The following is a 16,065-nucleotide window of genomic DNA, read 5'->3' as shown; positions in this document are numbered from 1 at the left end:
TTGTGCCTCAATCGGCCCTCTGCATCCTGCACTCTGGATTCTAGGAGCTTGATCCTGGTGTCATAGTCTCGTAGCTGTCACTCCACCAATTTAGTGGCGGACCGGACCACCGAAAGAGTTGGTTCCTTGACCGTTACTTGATCAGTTAATTTCCTATGATCTGCTTAAAGTACTGTGAGGGCTGCAATGACATTATCAAATCTGGATTCCAAGAAGACACAAGAACGTTCGACAGCTGCTAGTACCTCGCAAAACCTGTCTCCGGGGAGCGAAGGTTGGCTCATGGAATCCAATTGATCAGCTCCTGTAATCGATGAGGAACATGAAGATGTCCTGAGGTGGCATTGTGTGTGAGGCCCATCCTAGAAATACATTTATCACCCTTCATAGGCAGGTGAGAATACAGCTCCCGGGTACAAATAGTAATTAGTACAAGAGTGATCCAGCGGAAGCATTGTACATTTTTTTATGTGGGCACAGACACAGATTACCCACCACACCTTAAACTCTAACTTCAGTAATATAATTCACAACAACTCAGAGTTCAGGCACATAGAAACTCTACAACCACTTTACAAATCATGAGGTACTCTGATAGATCTTGGTAAGAGCCAATAGGGACTCAGATAATTAGAGACAGAAGCCATTCCTTCATGAGGGCCTGTTATGAAGAAATGCCTATCCAACAACAAATGTCAATAACCATACTTGTCAATAATATTCATCATAAGTAAACAAACTCAGTATATTTATCAAGGCACTTTTATCTAATCTTCCAAATGAATGGTCAAAACACAATAATACATTATAACTTTTAGTACATGAGTTTCATTTCAAATACAGGTAAATCACAATATAATCACAGTTTAAAGAAAAATACATCATAAATAAAATAACTGGTGTGAGGAGAGAGAGAGAGAGAGAGAGAGAGAAGAAATAAACATGCATTGCAATTCAGTATGCAATTTCAGGAATAATACGAACCAAAGATTTGATGTATATTATCAGGACTGAGACGCAAGACGAACTAATGCACAGCGTGCAGTAGTCTGGAAGAATTAACCCTTGAGCCTAAAAGTTTAGCCTGCTCAACTTCACCAACCAATGAAGTGCAGGGGGAATTCAGGAGAGTTCAGTTTAGGATAGTCAGAGTTTGGACCGACAGCATGTCACACCCAAGAATTGCAAGGAAATAGCTGCACACTTACTTTTCCCACAAAGTTCTTATACTTCGAAATGTTCACAACTCCAGCCCACAAATGTAACTTCTTGCACAGTTTTCATAATTGTATTGGTTGGGATCAATGGTGTGATCGTGGAATGATCATTCTTCAGCCCAAATCATCCGGAACCTACACGTAATACCCTTCTTCTCTGTTCTTCAGTTTTCTAAGAGTTTACAATATCTAATTTCACCTCAGAAGTAGGGAATATATTTGCAACTCAACATGTCCACACTCATGCTTCCAAGTTGGCTTGTAACAAAGTTGACACTAATGCTCCTAGAGAGAGGATAGTCAGACTGTAAGAAGGAAACTTTAGTGATAATACTTGTACTTGAGAAAAACAAGTTAGCATTTTATTCTATTTCGAAGAAAATAATGAAGGACAAAATACAATTTCTCTAAGGCCTACAGTGAAAAGACATAATACATTTTTGAGTCTTACATGGAAAACCAAAACGTGTTAACTTTAAAACTCTTGGAAAAAACAAACGAAAAAGAATCTAATAAAACTACCATTTTAAATTTTTCATAAACATAGTCTAATCATATTTCATTAATAAACAGACTGTTTCTTTTCACAGTTTCAAATCTTCATGTAAAAAAACATAGCAAACACATTTCAATAGAGAAATCTTTTTCTAATCATATTTTTCTAGAAATTTGCTACTGCATAATTAATTTTCACATTAGCGTCAGAGCACATTAGTAGTATGTTCCTCCCCTTCATAAGTCACTCAGCTTCACCAGTTTGCGACCTTTCTGCATGTTTTTACAATGAAGTTTTAGAACTTTCAGTGTTTAACGAGACGCAATATTAGTCATGTTTTCTTTAAAGTAAGTTAGGGCCAGATGTAAGTAAAAGCACTTTTGCGAGTCCTTTATAGCGAATTTTAGGGGATCGCCATTAAGGACTCGCAAAATGCCATGTAGGTAGGAATCGCCATATTTTTTATGATTCCTTAATATTCCTTAATTGCGAATTGTGAATTGTGATTCGCAATCAAGGAATACCTTCCCATTCATTCTTATGGGCCAAGAGGCCCATTGGAATGAATGGGAATTGCGCACGCAATTTGCGAGTACCCTATAGGTACTTGCAAATTGCATGCACAATTTCAAGGGTGCAAGGGTTCCAGAGGGACACCCTGTTGCACCCCTGAAATGTGCATGTGTGCACATGTGGCGCACATAAATGCCCTAAGGGCATGAATGTGTGCCACATGGCATTTTTAAAAAAGCAAAAAAGTGCTTTTTTAAAGGAAATCGCAAATTACCACCAACTTGAATTTGGTGGTAATTTGCGATTACTTAAGGCCAAATCGCACTTTCTTTTGTGCTTCTTACATTGCATTTAAGTAATTGCAATTTGCGATTCCTTAAATGCAATCGCAAAATAAGGAATCTCAAATTTTGAGATTCCTTATTTTGCAAGAGTTTTTTTGTCTGCTACATTGCACACTGCTAAACTGCAATCGCAAACGCTGAAATTCTGCGAACTTCAGCATTTGCGATTGCAAATTGGCTTCCTACATTTGGCCCTTAGTAATTCACGCAATAATGAACAGGATTTCATCAAGCAAAATCATGCACCAGCAATCCCTCCACTGATGGCAAATCAAGCCATCACACAATCTCCATTAATCTGATAACAATCTGATTATTTTAGAATGATCTTGTTTTCATCTGTTTTAGTCTAACACCTTCTGCATCTTTTAGTACCTCATAATAAGCACCCGTTATATCCTCTAACTCTATTTCATCCCTTCTTCTTTTTCTACCTCTCCATTTTGTCTCTTCTACTTTCCGTTTACATCTATATATCAGTACTATAGTTATTATGCACACACAAACAGCAATTATTCGTGTTAGTATTTGCCCTACTAAGCTGTTACCCAGTGCTGCACAGCAATTTCCCACCAAGGAAAATCCCTTACCAAGTGTCTCCCATGCACCGTCAACTTTTAGTTCTGTTAAATCACCACGCAAATTAGTAATGTTACTGATATATCCCTGCAAGTCTCTACTTTTGTCAGTTATATAAGTGCAACATTGTTGAATTTTCAGCATGTTACAGACTCTGCTCTCTTTTGCCAATAATACGTTGAAAGCAAGGCGGTTTAGCAAAACCAATCAATCTTATAGCAACCATTTCAGTATCAATCACCAAGAACCCACCAGCAGTATCTTTTATGAATGATCAACCACTGTAGAAAATGTTCAAATTTTATGTGAATTCAAAATCACTCCCACTGAAAGTATTAATGCACCAAATATGTCACCCACAATTTCTGCAGCACTTTTTCCCCTCTACTCTGTGTTAATTTCTTTTCATTGGTCCATGATTATCCATGTGATATATTATGGGAAAAACTATTCCCACATAACAACATCCATACCAATGTTGTGGCAATCTATAACAAGCATTTTTACCACACATAATATACTCTAGGATAAACTGGATCAGTACCACCTTTTAATCCCCCACCCCCAGTAATTTGGAAGGTATGTTCACACTCACTAGAACCACTTAAAATAATTATTATAGTCAGTCTTTTGTCTTAGCAAGCAAAGCTTCCCCTTGAGATTGTGGAAATGTGGATTTTCCTGATCGGTTATGTCCCCTATCTTGGACCCCAACGATTCTATATGCATGTTACAAGTACATGTATGTTCCCTCCAGTTCCAGTTTCCAAGACGCAAACATATGTGCGTCCACCATCAACATGTTCTCTGTCAGATCCGCCATCAATGGGCTGGATATTCGAGTATGAAGTATGAAAGGCCACCGACTTTATATGGCTAAGTTACTCTATTTTTACAGTTCAGGCAGAATAGGCCCGATTCTGTCCTCAAAGCCTTTCCCTGCTCTCTGTCTCTGACAGCTTCAGCTTGAGCTCGCATCTGTATCCATGAACTTTGTCCTACTCCCTGTGCAGCTAACGGTGCCTGCCTCGGCCAGTTTCGCCTGCCTGCCAAGAAGCTGTATTTCACCTTCGAATTATCTACTTTGCTTTTCAGCCGATGCATTCCTGTCTAGTGATTTAGGCAAACATTTCCTTTAGCTCCAAGCAAAGGACTCGGCCTTTCCATCCTCATGCAAGTAATTCATAGCCCTGTCACCATGGAATATTCCCATCCTCTCGCATTCAGTGTAGACATTTAGACGCTTGTACACACGCACAGTCAGTATAGAATAGATTCTGTCCGAGAGTCCTTCCTTGTGGATAACATAGTTCTCTAAACATAGGATGTTAGATATGATTTGGGATTAGGTTGACTTGACCCCCAGACTTTTCGTCTCCACATGTAGAGCTAAATGTCAAGTCCCCTTCACCCCCTAGTTGCACGTCAATTACACGTCATGCTGCTGCGCGCGCATCTATGTTAAGTATTATCTTATAGATCCACCTATGTGTGATAATCAGAGCCAATCATGTTTCTTCTTGCTCATTATTACGCCTAGTTTCGATTACGTATTTACTATGTCATTTCTCTTATCAATTGTTACACCCTCTACATTCGTTTCATTGTAATGTATGACCTATAAAAGTTACTTCTTGTCAATAAAGTATTGTACTTCACTTCCTGAACCCTCGTGGTGACGGAACCTGAAGGCCGCCACTCGAGTCGGCCATTTTGGAATAAAGCCCATTCAGAAAACCTCTTATACCACGGATTCTGCCTCTTATTATTCTGAGCTATTTTACTTTATTTTAGATTCCGTATGAAATTCAGTCTAGGTAAAAGAATATTTACCACATAATGGCGCCCGAATAGGGACACTTTCTCATCTCACGCGCCGGCGGTGCGTTGCAGGCCCGGTCTCCTGCCACAGCTGGACGGACCATAACGCGTACCAACAGGATTTCCTGTAGCTCCCTCCGGTCAAGCGGGGGCGACTGAGGCTGCGATCAACCCAGACGAGGCGGTGAGAAGTGCGAAGTATCCCGACCAGAGCCTAGCTGAGAGAGCAAGATCCGAGGTATACAGAGGCCCACCAGGTTTTCGAAGTCCCGATGTCCAGAGGGTCCGCTGTCCGCAGTCATCGAGTCCCGTCCATTCTCTGAGGCCTTCCGTTTCAAGGAGCTACTCGGTGAGTACCATCGCCGGGGAGGCGTGTTGACGCGCACATAGGTTGTGCCGGTCAAGACGGATTTGGGTACACAAATCCGGTCTGCACTGTTTAGCAGTGTATATGTACTGTTTAGCAGTATATCAAGTATTCCGAAGTATCTAGTTATTGTCAAGAATTCTGCTTGGTGATTAGTTATGCAGACTGTCATCATTGTTGGTCATTTTTAAAGGTTAAAATGTTTAATGTTTAATGTTTAAAGTATTTAAATGTCTTGCATATTGTGGTATGAATGATTGTTCATTGTTCACTGTTCATTATTGTGTTTTTTCGTATTAAGTGGGTTCAAGAGTAAGTATCAGATCAGTTGTCAATATGCCGCTCTTCTCGAAGTTAAGACAGATTACTACTAGAAAAGGGGTGCTTGAAGAAGCAGTTCCTATTCCTCCTAGGGACACTCCAGGGCATTTTATGTATCACAAGCATGGCTTAGATGCCATATTATTTCTTGATTTATGGGTAGATTATACCAAGGGATTGCCAGAAAGTCAAAGGTGGCCCGCAGCGGGAACCTGGGATGCAGAGTGCATCATGAAAGTGGAGGAAGAGTTATGGAAAAGAAAGGTCAGACAGTCACAGAAAGACGCTGTTGAGTTATGGCGTAAAGAATCTCATAGACGTACAGAAAAAGCACGTAGACAAGAAGAGAGGAGTAAAGAAAGTTCAAAGGAAGTTCAAGAAAATCTATTAATTGAGGAGGGTATCCGAATGAAATCAGAACAAGTAGATAGACAAAGAAATGCTCTCATGAATGGTATGTATCCCCTTCTAGCCGAAGGACTACCTAAGGCTGTTCCAGAAATGCCAAAAGACTTGCCACCCCCATTATTTCCAATTAAGGTACATCCTAAAGGGCATCCCAGAACCGCAGAAGATGTTTTTCTTTCCTCATATCTAGACGACGCAGCTCCCGAGTATGCCAACCCCGCACCACATAGACCGTCTGGCGGAGGGGTTCAACGTCAGGATCAGGTATCTGTTCCTGTGCAAGTCCCGACACAAGCTCCGGCAAGCACATCTGTTTCCGCATCTGTTTCCGCAATCGATTCTACAGTGGTATCGACACCTATAGTTGCTGTGTCACGTTCGACGAATCCATTCACACCCGACGCCCCAGATGGGGCCACGGGAGGTGCTAGCAATACTTTTACGCCACCTAGAATAAATAAACTTGTTTTTCAAGAGTCAACGCATTCACGTACACCCAAATTCGTAAGTGAACGTGCGCTTAAGGAACTCCTTATAGATTGTAGATATGACCCGGTGGTCGGTAAAGAGGACGAAATGGTCCTGGCATCATTACGTATCAGACGAGCCGCAGAGTATTTAGCGAGGTTACCAGGAATGACTACGCATCTAGATAAAATATATCATTTTGTTCAAACAGGGCGAGATCCAGAATGTATTAACAGAGCTATGGAATTCCAGAAAGTAGAGATACAGGGGGAACTGTTACGTTTCCTCATAAACTGTATGATCAGAAATCAAGACCGACCAGGGGTAGACCCGAATGCAATGCTTATTCTTACAAGATGGAGCCAGAATATATCGGAAGGGAGACACGATAAGCAAAACTGTATAATAGCCATGTGCCGAAAAATCCGTAAAGAAATAGAACGTATTCATGAAGAAAGATTGGAAACAGACGAGTTCGAGCAAGATGAAGTGTCCGAATCAGGGAATTCCGCAAGACAGTCAGAGACCATAGCCTACGTAGGCAGAGGAAGATCCTGTAATAATACTAGATGCTTTTCTGATCCCATACACTCTGTATGTCCAAATAATAGCAGAACGTATCCGACGCCTGTAATAAATCTGAAGTCTCCTGAACATTTGTTTCAAGCCGCAGATAAAATACTACGAGAACGAAGGGGTTACCACCTCCTCGATTCCATGGATGAGAAAGAATTAGCCAGATAAGCCGTTCACTGGATTGACAGTCCTGAAAAATACGGTGATGAGACCGTAGCACACACGTTTTTTAACCTCAGTGCAGATGAACAACGTTTAGCTGGAATCTATATGATTCAGCAACTCCTTATATTATATAAGAGCCAACATGCTGACCCTGGTCCTTTACCTAATATATTAACGGAACTACTCGCGAACAGATGGAGAGGTTCTAGTAACAAGTTAATTAAAGAAATACTAGTGTCACGTAAACAGTATGTCCTTTTTGTAAGTCCGGATTCATTCTCGCTGTCCCGCAAGGAAAGAATGCCGTATTATATGGATAGACAAAATCCCTTACGAGAAGTGCACCCAATAAAAGGCGAAGACAATCAGTTTCACCGTGTATTTGTATACACACCCATAACAAAAATTGAATTGTTAGAAATGAAGAAAGTAGTACCCAGTCATGACAAAGACCCAGCGGGTTTCCACCGAGAAATTAAGGACATGTTACTGATGGGAGAGTATACCTATCCTGATATTATGACGATATTAAAGGTGCTCTTGCCTGCTGGCATTTATGAAAAACTGAAAGAAAAAGAGTGGGAAGTGGGCGACCAAAAGATAGATTGGACAGCATTAGAAACGGAAGAAAAGGCCCGAACTGCAGGTTCAGGGCTCGGGGATAAAGTTAAAGCATTACCAGGTTTACTAGTACAAGTACTGCCACGTTTATTAACTACGAAAAAGGAAGATTGGGGTGCAATCACAGCCTGTAAACAAAAGCATGATGAAGACACAAGTGATTATTATGCCCGATTTGAAAAATGTTTTGGAATAAATAGTGGTATAAAAACAAGTAGTGAGTCGTATCCACATTTATTTGTGACAAAATTAGTAGAAAATGCATTACCTCCAGTAAAGAATAGAATATTGAAATTCGAGAGTACCTGGCAAAGTAACACTCCGTCACAAATGCTACAAATGTTACAGTATCATCACAATAGAATTAGAGATGAACAAGAGCACGAACAGAGACGTATGAAAGATACAAAAATGAAAATGCTAGTGTCTCAGACAGTACCAGCTGAAGGACATAAAAAGGGTATGATACATTCCGATTCAGCAGGACCGGTAAAAGGGACATGCAATTATTGCAAAAAGCCAGGTCATTACGTACACGATTGTCCAGTTTTAAAACATAATATCGCCATAGGTAAAACACAAGAAAGACAACGGCCACTCAGACAGGATCAGAATGAACAAGGAGCTATGCAGCATGCCCAGGCCATGCCAGCCGCACAACAGCCAATACAGTTTGTGCCAGCTGCACCACCGTTGCCTGCTACTGCCACACAAACCACAACACGACAAATGTATCAGACCGCACAGTATGAATACCCTGAGTATCAGCGTTACGCATGAGCCAGCCTAGAGAGGGAAGTTGACTTACCCCTTATCGAGATTCCTGTAGATCAAGAAGGACCTTATGTACATAGTGAATTGTTAGGTCAAGATAGAAAATTCTTACTCGATACAGGGGCAAGTCGAACAACTATAAAACGTAGTGAAGTTCCAGGGGCACCCCTCTCAGGCTCTCAGAATATCTCCCTTGGTTTTTCAGGAAAACCTATTGTTAATGAAGTATCACAGCCTCTTCCACTTACGATAGGACCTTTGACACGAACTACAGATTTATTGCTTACTAAATCATGCCCAGAAAATCTGTTAGGAATTAAAACTCTGAAAGCCCTAGGAGCCATAATATGTTGTTCTCCGGAAGGAGTAAGGTTGTTTTTACGCGATTTTAAAGGTCACTATGTGTCTAGAGACATGGATCCCCGACTACAGACTTTACCTACACATCTATGGGCACAAGGCCCTACTGATGTTGGTTGCATGAATATTACACCATATCGAGTCACACTCAAGGCAGGAGTGGTACTACCACGAATGCGACAATACAAGTTACCGCAAGATGCTGTAGTGGCTTTGCTGAAAATCATTGATGAGCTAATTGCCCAAGGAGTAGTTGTAGAAACAGACTCCAATGTATGTAATTCACCGATAATTCCGATTCTTAAACGAACTGATCCTACTGCTCCGCCAGTATACCGATTGGTTATTGATTTGCGTGAACTAAACAAGTGCATTGTGCCACAATTTCCTGTGGTCCCCGATATATCATCATTATTGACAGCAATTGATTCCGAAGCAACATTCTTTACTGTAATTGATCTCAAGAATGCCTTTTTCAGCGTCCCCATAGATCCGGAAAGCCAATATTTGTTCGGATTCAGTTTAAATGGGCGCAGTTTTAAATTCTCACGCGCTCCCCAAGGATTCACAGAAAGTCCCAGCATCTACAGCCAAGCACTGAAACGAGAACTTGACAGTATCCACATGCCAGTCAATACTGCACTACTTCAATATGTCGATGATCTACTGATCACCGCGAGAAGCGAATCCGAATGTGAAAAGGCTTCTCTGACAGTTTTACATTTTCTAGCCGACAAGGGGCACAAGGTGTCTCCTTCTAAGCTGCAATTCTGTGTCCAGCGAGTTATTTATCTTGGTCACTCGCTGTCCAAGGAGGGAAGGCAGCTTACACCAGATCGCATCCAGTTAATTGCTAACATGTCAATACCCCAGACACAAAAGGAGGTGCGGGCTTTCATAGGCCTCACTTCATATTGTAGGCAGTGGATCCCTCAATATGCATTCCTAGCAAAACCACTCATTCAGTTAACCACACAGGAGGCAGCCACATCGACTGTTCTCCCTTGGACTCAGGAACATACACAAGCTTTTGAAAGCTTAAAGAAAGCTTTATGTCAAGCACCTGTTTTAGCAACACCATGTTATAGCAAACATTTTACACTCTTTGTTACAGAACGCGAAGGTACTGCCTTGTCAGTACTCACTCAGGAACAAGCAGGATCACGCAAGCCATGCGCTTATTTTTCCAGTACATTAGATCCCGTAGCTCAGGCTTTGCCTGCGTGCCTGAAATCAGTGGCAGCAACAGCTTTAGCAATCAGACAGAGCGATGCCATAGTGTTAGGACATCCATTGACAGTACAAGTACCACATGCAGTAGAGGTTCTTGTGAACCGAACGCAAACACAACACTTGACCATAGCAAGACTTACCGGTTATGAACTGACATTGTTTCAGCCACACATAGAGATCCGACGTTGTAATACATTGAATCCTGCTACACTGTTACCTGTAATTGGAACAGACCCACTAGCTCATGATTGTGTTGAGATTATTGAAATAAAGACGAAACCTAGACAAGACTTGACAGACGTTCCATTGTTAGATCCAGACCTGACGTTGTATGTAGACGGATCGTGCATGAGAACAAGTACAGGAGATTTAGTGGCCGCGTATGCAGTCACAACAGACACTGAAGTTATTGAGACAAACTGTATAGATACTTTGTCAGCCCAAGCAGCAGAACTTATTGCTCTAACACAAGCCTGTATTCAAGCCACAAATAAGAAAGTTAATGTATACACTGACTCACGTTATGCATTCGGAGTTGTACACGACTTCGGCGTACTGTGGCGAGAGAGAGGTTATTTAACTTCCCATGGTGCCCACATTCAGCACGGTCCCCTCATTCATGCCTTGTTAGACGCAATACATCTACCCACTGCTATATCGATTATGAAATGTAAAGCACACACGAAGGTTACTGATATCATTTCTCAAGGCAATGATTTAGCTGACAGAACAGCTAAACAGACTGCTCAGACTCGCACATTCGACATGACAAAGCCAATAGTTCAGACACCAACACAGTGTATGACAATTAAGGATCCCGCACTTGACGTAATTGACATACAGACACATGCTACTGCAGAAGAATTAAAGAAATGGACTGAACTAGGAGGGATCCAGACAGATCAAGGATGGATGACGAAGGAGAAATCTGTATGGTTTCTTCCTGACTCTATGGTCCAAGCCATTATAGCTACAATTCACAGTCCGGCGCATTTAGGGGAGAAAGCTATGCTAGATAGCATTCAACACATTTGGTTCAATAAACATTTACGAGCAGCAGCTAAACAAAAAGTCCGTACCTGTATGATATGTTGTCAGTTCAACCCAGGAAAAAGTGTTCCCGTAGAACAGGGTGGATTTCAGACTCCTGATCATCCTTTTGAAGTACTCCAAATGGATTATATCCAGATGGAACGATGTCGAGGATTTAAATATGTTCTTGTAGTTGTCTGCGCTCTCTCCCGATGGACTGAGGCGTACCCAGTATCAGATTACACGGCCCCGACTACTGCCAAACAGTTAGTTCGAGAATTCTTCCCACGGTACGGTTTACCACGTGTTATATATTCAGATAACGGCCAGCCTTTCTCATCCGAATTAATGAAACATGTCTCACTTTTGTTGGGATATCAGTGGAAATTCCACTGTGTCCGACACCCCGAGGCAGCAGGTCTCGTGGAACGACATAATCAAATTTTGAAAATCAGATTGTCTAAAATATGTAAGGAGAAAGGTGTTGACTGGATAGTAGCCTTACCAGTTGCACTGTTTTACATAAGAATGGTAGCACACTCTCGAACAGGGCTATCCCCGTATGAGGTGATCTTCGGAAGACCACCAAATATGTGGGGGACGCCTATACCACGTAAAATAACTGATGTTAATTGTGATATGCTAACAGATTACTTGGCTTCCTTGATGTCTGCACTACAATCTTGTCGTTCACAGGTGGCTGCAGCCTTTCCTGACAACACTGAGGTGAAACCCCATGACGTTGTTCCGGGTGATCTGGTGTTTGTGAGGAATTTCGACCGCAAGACCCAGTTGGAGCCCAGGTGGAAGGCACCCAAGCTAGTCCTGTTGACCACAAGAACAGCCGTGAAAGTTGAGGGCCGCAAGGGCTGGATACATTCCAGCCACATCAAGAAATTTCATGGACTATCCTCGGATATAGACACTGTGCCCTGCACTCCCTCACAGACTGATTCAAAACTTCCCTTTGTTGAACAGAATGACTCTCAGAACTATAAATTAAAGCTTAGGCCCAAACAGTCGAGCAATTTGATTGTTTAAGTCCTCTCCAAGGTGAAGCGGTTGAATTGTCTCTGACATGTATCCCTTGGACCTGAGTAGAGAAAATACCCGAGAAATGCTGAAACGACAGGCGTATTGTAAATCACTGCGTAGCTACTGTATGAGGACATTATTAATTCTGTTTTTATTGAGTCTTTTAATAATTATTACGAGTGTGATTTTGCACATATATCATCCTATTTCTAGACATGTTTATAATGTTGCTGCTGAACATTCTTTTAGTGACCTACCGCCACATGAATTATCTTATAGACTTGCGCTGCGCAATAACACTTTCATTAGTATGTTACATCATTCCCATCAGACTAGTAATGCCACCAATTGTTGGGTGTGTGGCCGACTCCCTCCCTATCAGAATAACAAAGGAGTTCTGCCTTTCTTTCCACATCCGTTCACACATAATGGCTCCTGTGGAGCATGGTTTAGCTTACTAAATTCCATAGACCCAGACACAGCAGTTTATCAACAACATTGGATATGGGGAAATCTGAATCTAGTTTTATTCAACGTCTGTCACCCTAATAAGGAGGGTCACCCCAGTAGAACAGGAACTGATCTAGAAAATGAAGTGTATAAATTAGGTAATTTTACACCTAATCTTATGATTCTGAATGTCAAATCCGAAGTTGAAATAATTCTGCCCACTATGTCAGTATTTCCAGTTAAGGGTGAATTATGTGTAAGAAAAGTTGGTTCCATATATATGGGCCATAGCCAATGCGTTACTACAGTAGAATATAGTGATCGAGGTAAATCTTCATTTAGAGCTTCTCGCCATTCTTACTTTATATGTGGTCAGACGGCATATATGCGTCTGCCTCTAGATTGGGATGGTACCTGTTACATAGCATTCCTTTTGCCACCTGTTTTCCTAGCTCCTCCTGATTATTATCGAAATGTTCATTTAGTACACAATAGAAAGCGAAGAGATCTCCCAGTTGTCGATTATACTGAGACGGCATGGGACAAGTATGTAGATTTCAATAAAGGTATCTTTCCCTATATAGGTACAATATCAAATAGTAAGCTGATACGTAGACTGACCAAGACTCTTGAAGCTGTAGTAAACGAGACTATAGCCGCCCTAGGCAATCTGACAGAGGAACAATCAGCGATGAGAATTGTTGTTCTTCAGAATCGTCTTGTTCTTGACGTCATCCTGGCCGATAGGGGCGGAGCTTGCAGGGTCATCGGATCCAGCTGCTGCATATTCATACCAGAAAATTCGCCATCTGTATATAAAGCTATAACACGCCTTCATAAGATTGTGAGCCAGATACACGAGAATCCAGGCACTTGGACGTGGTCCGGGTGGTTTTGGAGTGTGATATCAGCCTGGGGATGGAGAGTTCTATCCTTCCTAGGAATTGGCCTTCTTATGCTCTTCAGTTGCTGTTTATGCCTGCAATGTGGACCAGCGATTTGTGGTCTGTGTGCCACATCGTGCATTCCATATCAAGGTTCTCGTTCAAAATGCCGGAAGAAGAAGGAAGAAGAAATGATGCTCCATGAGCAAATCGATGGAATAATGAAGATTGATATCTCTTGAAGGGCAAGTAGGGGACAAGGAGGGAATGTGGAAATGTGGATTTTCCTGATCGGTTATGTCCCCTATCTTGGACCCCAACGATTCTATATGCATGTTACAAGTACATGTATGTTCCCTCCAGTTCCAGTTTCCAAGACGCAAACATATGTGCGTCCACCATCAACATGTTCTCTGTCAGATCCGCCATCAATGGGCTGGATATTCGAGTATGAAGTATGAAAGGCCACCGACTTTATATGGCTAAGTTACTCTATTTTTACAGTTCAGGCAGAATAGGCCCGATTCTGTCCTCAAAGCCTTTCCCTGCTCTCTGTCTCTGACAGCTTCAGCTTGAGCTCGCATCTGTATCCATGAACTTTGTCCTACTCCCTGTGCAGCTAACGGTGCCTGCCTCGGCCAGTTTCGCCTGCCTGCCAAGAAGCTGTATTTCACCTTCGAATTATCTACTTTGCTTTTCAGCCGATGCATTCCTGTCTAGTGATTTAGGCAAACATTTCCTTTAGCTCCAAGCAAAGGACTCGGCCTTTCCATCCTCATGCAAGTAATTCATAGCCCTGTCACCATGGAATATTCCCATCCTCTCGCATTCAGTGTAGACATTTAGACGCTTGTACACACGCACAGTCAGTATAGAATAGATTCTGTCCGAGAGTCCTTCCTTGTGGATAACATAGTTCTCTAAACATAGGATGTTAGATATGATTTGGGATTAGGTTGACTTGACCCCCCAGACTTTTCGTCTCCACATGTAGAGCTAAATGTCAAGTCCCCTTCACCCCCTAGTTGCACGTCAATTACACGTCATGCTGCTGCGCGCGCATCTATGTTAAGTATTATCTTATAGATCCACCTATGTGTGATAATCAGAGCCAATCATGTTTCTTCTTGCTCATTATTACGCCTAGTTTCGATTACGTATTTACTATGTCATTTCTCTTATCAATTGTTACACCCTCTACATTCGTTTCATTGTAATGTATGACCTATAAAAGTTACTTCTTGTCAATAAAGTATTGTACTTCACTTCCTGAACCCTCATGGTGACGGAACCTGAAGGCCGCCACTCGAGTCGGCCATTTTGGAATAAAGCCCATTCAGAAAACCTCTTATACCACGGATTCTGCCTCTTATTATTCTGAGCTATTTTACTTTATTTTAGATTCCGTATGAAATTCAGTCTAGGTAAAAGAATATTTACCACAAGATGCCAATCCTGAGTCATTCAAGCATAAGTCTCACCTATTATGTAATCACCCTCTCTATGATCCCAATGAGGTAGTCTAGATTTCTGTTTTACAGATTTTCTTTGAAACAATTGTTGTGTATCCAGTACAGTATTTATAAATTCTATTTCTACACAGTGTAAACTACAGGTTAGGTTATTTCTGTGCACGTATACAGTATCAATAGGCTGAGTGGTATGAGAAAATATACCCATATATTCAGCATTCCTGGAAGAAGCCACTATATTCATGTTCCTTTTAACAGGAACTTCTGAAAAATGATATCGTAGTTTGAATAGTAGTATTGAAATTGCTCCTTGCCATAAAACAAACTTGTTAGTACACTACATGAAATTCCATATGTTAAAGGAAGATGGTAATAAGTCATCCCTTCCGAGACAGACAAAGGTAATTGCATGCACACATTACAATCTCTTGCATCCATAGTAATGACATACTCATACAAAAGTTTAGTAAAAACATTTAACATCAATAGATTTATCTTCCCTGTTAGTTGCTTAATATCTATCTCTGTGTCTTCTTTTAGTACTTTTGTTAGTTATGTGGTTGTACCCACACAATCATTAGTAGGTTTAACAGGAAACATAAAATAAGTCACTATTAATGTTAACAGCAAGAAGACAAGTATTAGTATAAAAACATGTATAAGTGTTAAGATACTTTTTTCTGTGTGAACTTTGATTTTGATTTCCAATCTCAAAACTATTTATTTTAATAAGAAAAAATATTCAAAAAGTAAACTAATATATTCATTGGAAAAAATAGTCAATCAGCTAACTAGCAAAGGTTTAAAATATTTAATCCACTAACTAGCAAAAGTTTAAAATATTCAATCAGCTAGCTAGCAGTAAAGTTTGTATATCTCACACTTTTTCGAACTTCAGCTTCGGCTGACTTCAGACCACAGCCTTATTT

The sequence above is a fragment of the Triturus cristatus genome, chromosome 7 (genome assembly GCF_964204655.1).
Source record: "Triturus cristatus chromosome 7, aTriCri1.1, whole genome shotgun sequence".
NCBI lineage: Eukaryota > Metazoa > Chordata > Amphibia > Caudata > Salamandridae > Triturus > Triturus cristatus.
Note: the sequence above shows the minus strand (reverse complement) of the source record.